Genomic DNA, 10097 nt, shown 5'->3' with positions numbered 1-10097 from the left:
TTCTGCCACATAACTGGGACCAGTGCTCCTTATTCCTTCACTCGCTGTCCCCCAGGACACTGAACAGTAAATCTCACCTGGGATCAGCAACTTTCTACTGACTCTCGCTCACTTTATCGCTGAACTTCCTCGGTCTTCTGTTTTGGACTTGTACACCCCTACTACTCCGCCTTCTGCTCATGGTCACCCCATTGCTATGAATGGCCTTTGAAACACAAACACACACACACACACACACACACACAGTCATGTGCAGGTAGACATATATACTGTAAATGTGTTTTTTCTTTTTTGTAAACTCCTGAGCCCTGGAAAGAAAAAAATGATGTCTTTTGTGTTATTTTTATGGTTATAATTAAGCATTCACACCTTGGTTAATTCCTACTAGACTCCTTATAAATGCATTTGAACAGTATCAGTACATTTTATTTCCTGTATATGTGGTCCTGCATTCCCAGGCGTGAGAGCAGTCTGTATGAGGTGAAACAAAGATACTGTATACTGTGTCAAAACTAGAACAGCGAAAAATAGACTATTTTCTCTATACGTGTGTTTGTGTGCAAGTGTGTGTGTGTGTGTGTGTCCTTGCACTTGTGTGTGGGTGTGTGTGTGTTACTTCTCCTGTGGTATTTATACAGTTCATGTGGTACAGTGCATTGACTTCCTTAATCCAGTTTCTTTCCACTCCATTTCAGAAAGATTAGACTCCCTGGAGGTTAAGGGCAACTTCAGACATGTATCGCCAAGATTTGTTCAAAAATCTAAGTTTAAAATCAAAGTGTAGGACCAGAAAATCTCCATTGAAGTTAACAGTGCTTTCTTATCATGTTTCTTATTTGTTTTCTAGCCACACATCATTAACACGCTTTACAACTTTGACTCATCACTCCATGTCTGCCCATCTACATTTTTCTTGTCTTAAATGAGTTAAAGCTGGCGGCTTTTGAAAGCCTTTTTTTTTTGTAATGCAGTATGTTCTTACCGAAAGGAAACAGATCAGGACTATTTAGCTTTTTTTCCTCAACATATCCACTAAGCTCTCCCCCATGGCACATCGTGTGAATTCAGTTAGATTTTACAGAGCTGATGAGGTGAATGCAAAACATTCATTCAAAATGTCACCAAAACATTCATACATGCTCAGTTTACTAGCTTTCTTATGGGAATGAGGCCTTTGATTAAAAACATGAGTCTATATCTGTCTTGGTAGCCAAGCAGGTTTCTGTCAAGTGTCGATGATTTCTACGTCATTGACAGGGAAGAAGTTTGAAGAGACTTTAACGGTCACAGTTTATCTACTGCTTCACCAGACGGTGGATGTGACACTTCAGCACTTTAATACGTAGATATAAGACCTACGGGCTCTTTTTTTATTCTGAACAAACCACTGATAAGTTTTCCCACAGTCCATTTGTGTATGAAAACAAATATTGAATGCATTATAAACATGTACTCCACATTGACTTCCAGTCGTATCCCAATATGTAAATTCCTTAATTATCACCCCCACATCAGTTTCTTAATGATCCTTTGATCTCTATCAGGCCGATGTCAGCATGTGATAATGTTACTCAGATGTTCACCTCACGCACAGAGCACGCCTTCCAATTGAATTATAGCTATTGATCACAATTGGTGTTTTGTTTCAAGATGGCAGCCTCACATAGGCCTGATAGAGATACTGAGACAAACGCACCTGCATAGTCTTACATCTGAGAAGCATTTACTCAACTTTTTCTGCAGCTACAACTTGTCTCTATCCAGAGACGCCACATCAGACAAATATTTGTCTGATGTACAATAACATTTGTTCAAACCTGAGTTTTGTTTCCCAGAAAATGCAAATGAACAGTGAATCCGTGGAGAACCAGGGAGAGCATCGTTTTATGAAACGCTCCTTCGGTGTTGTCAGTGTATAAACTCATGTAATATCCACGGGAATGGAGGGGAATTATCTTTTCTGTCATCTTTTTTTTTCTTTGGGGTGAAAGGCCATATTTGTGACCGTATGCATCCATTTTGTGTCTTGGGATTGTTTTTATGTTGGACAGTTTTTTTTTTGTTGTTGCTTGGTACAATAGCAATTACCTCAGTCCCACTATTTATGTCTTTTCAGAAAATGGCACCACCTGTATGATTAGTGCTTATCAATTTATTTTGCTTATCTTTTCCATGCAAGCTGTTGGGTTGTTTGAAGATTTTTTCTTTAAACTATGAAACTCTTATCATTTTAAAATGGTGTCATAGTTGTTTCATTATGTATTATATCTGTAACCAAAATCATTTGAAGGCCCGTTATGACGATAATGACATTTTTAACAAACATTTGTACATTTTGTATGAGAGTAATTACTAGTAATACTTTATTAAGTAGTGCAATGATTTTTTTAATCCGTTACCCCGTCTTTTGGATTTCAAAAGCTGGTTCAATAATAAATGTATAACATCCTCTTCTAAAACGTTGTGTTTTCCAGTTATTCTTCCCTCACCTCCTGGTTGTCTTTCAGTCTTTAAAAATGTAATTCTTTACTTTTTCCCCCCACTGAGTCTTTGGGACAGTCCACTTGGTGGCAGTGCAGGTATGTCATCTCCACCGTGGATCTACGAGGCTTTGAGTTGCACCAACTCGCATGACTTCTGACCCGGCAACACAACGCTTTTCTTTATTTGACAATGTGTCATATTATAAATACAGATTTGTTAGATTTTAATAATACACAATTGATTTCAATGCTTACTTCAGAGGAGGCCATGGGCCAACTGAGTCTACATGAGTACAGAAACACTGAGGAAGCGGCTCTCAAAGTATTTGAACGGTGACACAATTTTAGTAATTTTGCCTATTCACACGACTGCAATGGATTTTAAATAAAGCAGTCAACATGTGGTGGAAGTGGAGACTTTCAGCTTTATTTCAATGGCTATAACAAAACATATGGCATTAACTGTTTTGGAATTACAGCCATCTTTACACAGTCCCCCACATTTCACAGGTTCAGAAGTAGGTAAACTCACATAATAGTGAATATAATGATAATTGTTAATACTTGGAGGAAAATCCTTTGCAGTCAATGATTGCCTAAAGTCTTACACATATACGTAGTCATTACCGAACGCTGAGTTTTCTCCCTTGAGATACTTTGCCAGTCCTTTACTGCCGCCTCCTTCAGTTGAAGAACATTCCATTTCTTTGCGACGCTCTCGGGCTGTTTTCACAGTATGTTTTGGGTCATTACCCATCTGTACTGAGGAGCGCTGTCCGATCAGTTTTGCAGCATTTTGCTCAATCTGAGCAGATAGTAAAGCACTAAACACCTCAAAACTCATCCTGCTACTTCTATCAGCTGTGTCATCCTCAATGAACACCAGTGACCCGGTTCCATTGGCAGCCATGCCATCCCATGCCACAGCACTGCCTCCACCATGTTCACCAGATTTGCTGACATCATACTGAACTTTCATTACCTATCTTTGTGAGTACTCAAATAATCTGCATATAAACAGCATCCTTGTGCTTGCTGTTAAAAGCAAATTAGCAAATTACTGGTCAGGTCAGCAAGTGTTTCTGCAAGCGTTAGCAAATCTTTTTCTTTAAGACTGCGAGGACATGGGGGGGGGGGGGGGGGGTCACTTTACAGCATGTTGCAGATGCATCCCCAGCCGGACGATGTTAACAGTTTCAAGCGTGATTGCGCTCGTCCTGGGTCAGTAACATGTTGCTGCCTGGACCGCATGAGCCACCTAACTAGATCTGTCTCCATATTGACCCAACATACTTGTAAATGTCACTGGTAAGAGGCTGACGTAGGAAAGATTAGTTAAGTTCATACTTAGTTCAAATCAATTAAAATGTCACATCACACGTTGCTAGTGAGCTAATAGTAATATTGTACTTATAAGTTAAAGCTGGTATATTCATAAATTAGTTTGCCTAAATAGATTTGATAAATCTAACTAACCATACTGGTAATTAATGTCCAAGGCCTGACAAAAAAATAACAATAATCTGTTCTACTTTCAGCTCACGATCACGAACACTTCTTGGCTGACACACCACCTGACATTTTAAGGTAGCTACGGTCAAGGAAACCTTCAACGGTTTATATAAATATATATCTGAGTATCTATCATATGTTCTGGATAGAACATAAATAAAAACACCACATCTTGTTGGCGGCTGCATCTTTCTCTTCCTGCAATTTGAATCAGGTGACCCCATGACCCAACAGTAGATACTGTATATATTTACACCAGAGTAAGCAGCACCCTCTAGTGAACAGTGCAAATCATTACATTGGCTCCAACAGAGGGAACATAATAAATAATTGTTTTGATTCTCAACCATGATGGATGATCATGTGTACCCTTAGTCAACCATTATTAGTTCCCACAGACATGACATATGCACAAAGGATTCAGGCATGTTAAATTACATCATTGACCACTTGCTGTGTTAATAGTGCTGTGCATATACATGTTCATGAGCACACATAGTAGGAACCATGGTAGAAATATGTGCATATTGAATATGGTGGAGAACACATTAAATACAGAATAAATGTACCAGTGAATAATTTGTGACTTTGAGTGTTGCAGACAAGTTTTTCTTTGTTTATTGCATATGTTTTTCTTTTGTTGTGACGTTTATCTCTGAGTCTGAAATGTAGTAAATTGAATTGTAACAAAATAATGCTAGAATGCAGAGTACATACATTGAATGCAATATAAGCAATACAACATGTATTTGCAATATCTGCAAACAAGATAACAATAAAAAGCAACTGATGAATTATGGTTTATTATTGTTTTATTGTATTTAGTTTTATCATAGTTTTGTAAAATGATGTGTTATTTGTGCAAATAAAAGGCAATTTTGTTTGTTTTGCTTATGTTACATTTCTGTTCTCAGCGATTTGAACCCCTTTTTCTGTGTTGACATTTTAGTATGTCGGTGTTACTGTCTCCCAGCCAATGCTTTGGCAGGATTTTTAAGAATTCGACAAAGTGTACATCATCTTCCCTGGAGAAATATGCAGATGTTGCAGTTGGTTACCGTTCCTCTCATTATGTCAAGTGTGATAACAGGTAAGCCACTGGTGCACACACACACACACACACACACACACACACACACACACACACACACACACACACACACACACACACACACACACACACACACACACACATATATTCAAAAGTCATAGTTATATTAATAAAAATAATTGACACTACTTTGTCACAATTTGACTAATATACGTTTCAAGAAATATAATCCCTATAGAGGTTAAAGATAACCAAATCACTCAAGTACATAGTTCCTTCCATATTGTAATTTTTCTTTTTACATACATACATACATGACATTTGGTCTCTGCATTTAACCCATAAGGTCAATCTTCCCACGTCCTCTTCACCTTTGGGTAGCATTATTGTAAAGGTTGGAAGTTAGCACCTCGAGCAATGCTCACAAATAATCTATAATAATCCACATAAGTAGGAAAACACTTGATGATTCTTATGGTCATGGTACTCATCAGTTAGACATTGAAATTATTCTTTCATTAGGATCACAGACTATAAATTCCCTAACAAATAGCAAATTCATATACACTTTAGTAAACAACCTACTGGTCACTTTCTAAGGATATAAGTGACTGATTTATGTGTATTACAGGATTAATTAATTTGTACTTAGTGGTTTAACTATCAGAATCTCATTGAGCCTTTTCACAAAAGGCCTGTCTTGACATAAATGTCCTGTGCTGGATGGACTGCAGACATTGTTGCTACAGTGCTGTTCCCTGGCACATGTGGTGGGCTAACTGTCCTTTGAAAGTCCCACAGCCATCTTATTTATTTTCCATTATGTCCTCATTCTCAAGGCTCAAGTGAAGGAAAAGGACACAGGGATGATTTTAATATTGGCCTTCTCTTGGTCCTTGAGGAAGATTGAGTGTCACTTGGTCTTCATTAGCACATTGCTTCACCACACACTTTAGACCTGAATGGTTCTTGCCCTCTGATGCAATGTATACAGGCGTGTGGAGGAGGCGCGTTTATAAGCATAGCGATGTTGTTGTTGAGAGAGCTTCGTTCAATGTGTTGGTGATTTAGTTAATTATGTGGTCTTTCACTTGCTCAACTTCCACATGACTAGAGAACCAACCAGGAAAAATGGGAAGAGGAATCGGTTCCACCAAATCGTTGCTCAAACCAAACGTGTCTTGTTCTAACACATGTGGAGAACACTAAGCGGAGATTTACGTGTCACTAAATTAAAACAAAATGCACCACGCACACTGGTATTTACACCCAGTAACTGTGGTGTAGCAAACTAAACCAACATAATGAAGCTATGGTCATTCTTCTAACATACTTTTTTTTATCCTCTAAATAGAAGGATTTGAAATGAAATGGGGGGTTTCATGTTTCAAGCATCATGTTTCCTACGATGATTATTTCAAAACCATGATCTGGCTGCAGACTGTATATAGAAGTAATAGGACCCATTGGTTACCATTGCCATCTAGTGGTGATGTATGCATGAGCACATGACACCTGTACTTTATTTCATGATTAAGTAAGCTTTAAAGAGCTCTAATTTTTAGAAAAAGCTATAATTGAAACACACAACATGTATGTAATTGTACCTGCATCTATGGGAAAATATTGGTGAAATCCTACATTTATATTCTTGAGTTTATGTGTATCAACTTTCACACTAGCAATATAGCTGTTGTGATGGTTAAACATCATGCAGTCATGCACTGATGTTTGACTACAATTATTTAAAAGGAAATGCCTGACTGAGAGTTTTGAATCAGATCCAGACAGCTGTCATGCTGTATCAGTCGGTGTTGCAGCTAATCCACCTAATCTGTATGAAACGTTTCCAAAACATCAGGAAATGTAATCAGCTTCACTGAAATATCATGCCAATAAAGAAAATACATTCATTTTCAGGACTGCCTTTCAGAAACACCCCCTCCATTGCTAACTCAAGTGAACTTGTATTATACATCTGTGACTCTGTTTATTTATGACTGGCAGTAGATTGGCTTTATTTTATTTTATTGCACAGACAGTTAGTAACTTCTGTACAGTCACACTTTATTTTGTCTTTGATAAATTTGCCCTAAATTGTTATAATTTCTTGAGTTGCCAGTGCGCAGGGTTTTGTTGCATGGTTGCTGCTGCTGAGGGACATCTTTGCAGGCTGGCACAAAAGGATACACACACTAAAGCAGAGCCTTTAAATAATTAAATATTACATAAAATGTCCGCCACATCATGGTGGGGTTTGAAGCTTATCATTATGTTGGGAGTTTTTCTTTATTTTCAACAGTTTTGTTGATGCTTAATGTTTTGGTTGATTGCTGAAACATTTGTTCATTAACTAATTGCCTGTTGTTTTGTAGTTTAGTCTAGATTGTATGGTAGTATCTCAATATATGGTAGTATCTAGATAGTATGGTAGTATCTCAATATATGGTAGTATCTAGATAGTATGGTAGTATCTAGATAGTATGGTAGTATCTCAATATATGGTAGTATCTAGACATATGGTAGTCTCTAGATATATGGTAGTATCTAGATAGTATGGTAGTATCTATATGGTAGTATCTAGATATATGGTAGTATCTAGATAGTATGGTAGTATCTAGATAGTATGGTAGTATCTAGATATGTGGTAGTATCTAGATGGTATGGTAATATGGGTATTGGAAGGCACAGATAGTCCACTTAGTGGCGTTTTGAATGACACCAGTGAATTATTTCTCCCACTCACCAATTGTAATTGAACCCTGCAAATATTCCACAACAGCAATACACAGATTGGCAGGTTTGGATTGGATGCAGGTTCTGGTGAGCTGTTGCATTTTATTTTGTAGTTGTGCGAGAATATGGGAGCAATGGATTTCTGCAGGCTTCTTTCCCAGGGTCTATCTTCTTCTATGGTTTATTTTACACATCACACATCATCACAACATCCCACACAATTACTGTGCTATTGACACTCAAATCTACTCCTCCTTCCCAGCCTCAAGCCCTCATACAGGCCTACAGCTTGTAATCCTCTAGCTCGGATTCAATTTCAAGAAGATGGAGTGACTGTCTTCTATGGAGCTCTTGCACACGACCATAGATTAGTACTCATGAGTCCAGAGAGACTTCTTTTCAGGATCATGGGGTTATTTCAGAAAACTTTCATCCTGGACCTAGTTGTTGCTTCCGCGTTTAAGACATGGTTGTTTTTCAGGCAGTGTGAAAAAATGCTATTTAGTTGCATTATGGGAAATGTAGGATGAAAGTTTTGGGAGCATTTCTACTCAGGGTCGTAAAGCCAGGATATGATGGCATCTGCTGCTTCAGTTTTGTTAATTAATAAAATAAAATAAATGTCTATGGCCCTGTCCCAGAATTGCTTGAGTGCACTTTTAGCGATAGACTGACACTGATATTGATTACGTTGACTCATGTTCTGTTTAATATACTAGGTAAAGCTATATGCTTTATTTTTTTAAACTCTAGATTGCTGTATTAGAAGGATTTTTAGGATGCCAGAACTATTTTCTGAGAGATTGAGACATTCAGTGGATAACAGTAGCACTCTCACCAAGGTGTGACTGTGTGTGAGTGAGTTCATGAATTGGAAGGGAGGTTGTTTGTTGCAAGCTCAGCAATCTTTCCAACATGCACACTCAGCAGCCCTTATCTGGATAAATAAAGATTAAAAACCATCAAGCATAGAGCTCTCACAGTAACGCTTTGATATATTGATCTCACCAAACATAGTGTGTCCTGACTATAAATATATAAATATGTCAGGTATCATCTGGGCACTGTTATTTAGCAGCCTGAAGCTGCCGGTGTAAGAGAGAAAGGTAGTGATGGAACAGCAGAGTTAAAGAGGTAGGGTGTTGGGAATTGACGCTGGGTCGCCCTCGTGCCAGTTAACTTGACTAAACACATTTCTAATATAGCGGATTGAAATATCCACTGGACCGTGTAAAGGAGTAATGTGTTAGTTAAATATGGCCTGGTGTGTGAGGGATTCATGCACATGCTAGACCCATTAATAATGTCTCCCATCAGTCTTTGTTTTTGACATAATTATTTCTGTTTTAAGTTATTGTGTGAATACATGGCAATCGGGTGTTACGTGTGTGTGTGTGTGTGTGTGTGTGTGTGTGTGTGTGTGTGTGTGTGTGTGTGTGTGTGTGTGTGTGTGTGTGTGTGTGTGTGTGAAAGGGAGTGATAAAGTGTCTTCTGATTCAGATTAAATTATGAAAATAGGTTTTATTTTTTTATTATTTTTGGGGTTTTGACTAAATAAGATCCATAAGGTTATTTATTCACCTATCCTCTAGGATAGGTGAATAAATGCTCAAATAATATGTGAATACATGTGAATAAATAAATAAATAAGTGAATATATATGTGAATACATAAATATGTGAATAAATATGTGAATAAATACTCAAGCTACAATGCTTGTGCATGTATATTAAAAGTACAAACCGATTGTATCAGATGGGTGTAGGCTACACATTTGCTGTGGTCTCTTGTGCGTTCTCTTCTCTTTATTGTTCAAGTTCGGGTTTCCTCAATGGCCAAGAAGAATCCATGCGACTGTCATGCGACTGAATCTGCAATGCATTATTCATGAGCAACAAGCAAAAGTATCTAAAAAGTGGCGCTGCCTTTTCATGTATTCTCCTCTTTATTGCTTTCAAACTCAATCCTTTCTCTCTTTTCAGTGTGACTTCTACAGCAGAGTGGCCTGCAACATGACTCTCCTCTTAGTGAGATGGAAAATCATATTCATGTGCACCTGTTTCATCTGTTAAAAATACTCTTATACAGTCAAGCCAACAGACATATGCAAGATTACTGCGGCTCTGATGGTACAATGTAGGATAGATCAACTTTGACATTAGCTCCATAGAGGAGTGTCTTTTAACAGAACTCATTCAATACGTTTCAAAGTAAATTATCCCTCAATTAAAGAAGGTGAGTAAGTTGTTATCATTTAGAATAATTAGAGATACACAAAGGCTGCTGGTGGATCATGAATACATACATATGTGGTT

Source organism: Taurulus bubalis (genome assembly GCF_910589615.1).
Source record: "Taurulus bubalis genome assembly, chromosome: 6".
In the NCBI taxonomy this organism is placed as follows: Eukaryota; Metazoa; Chordata; class Actinopteri; order Perciformes; family Cottidae; genus Taurulus; species Taurulus bubalis.
Note: the sequence above shows the minus strand (reverse complement) of the source record.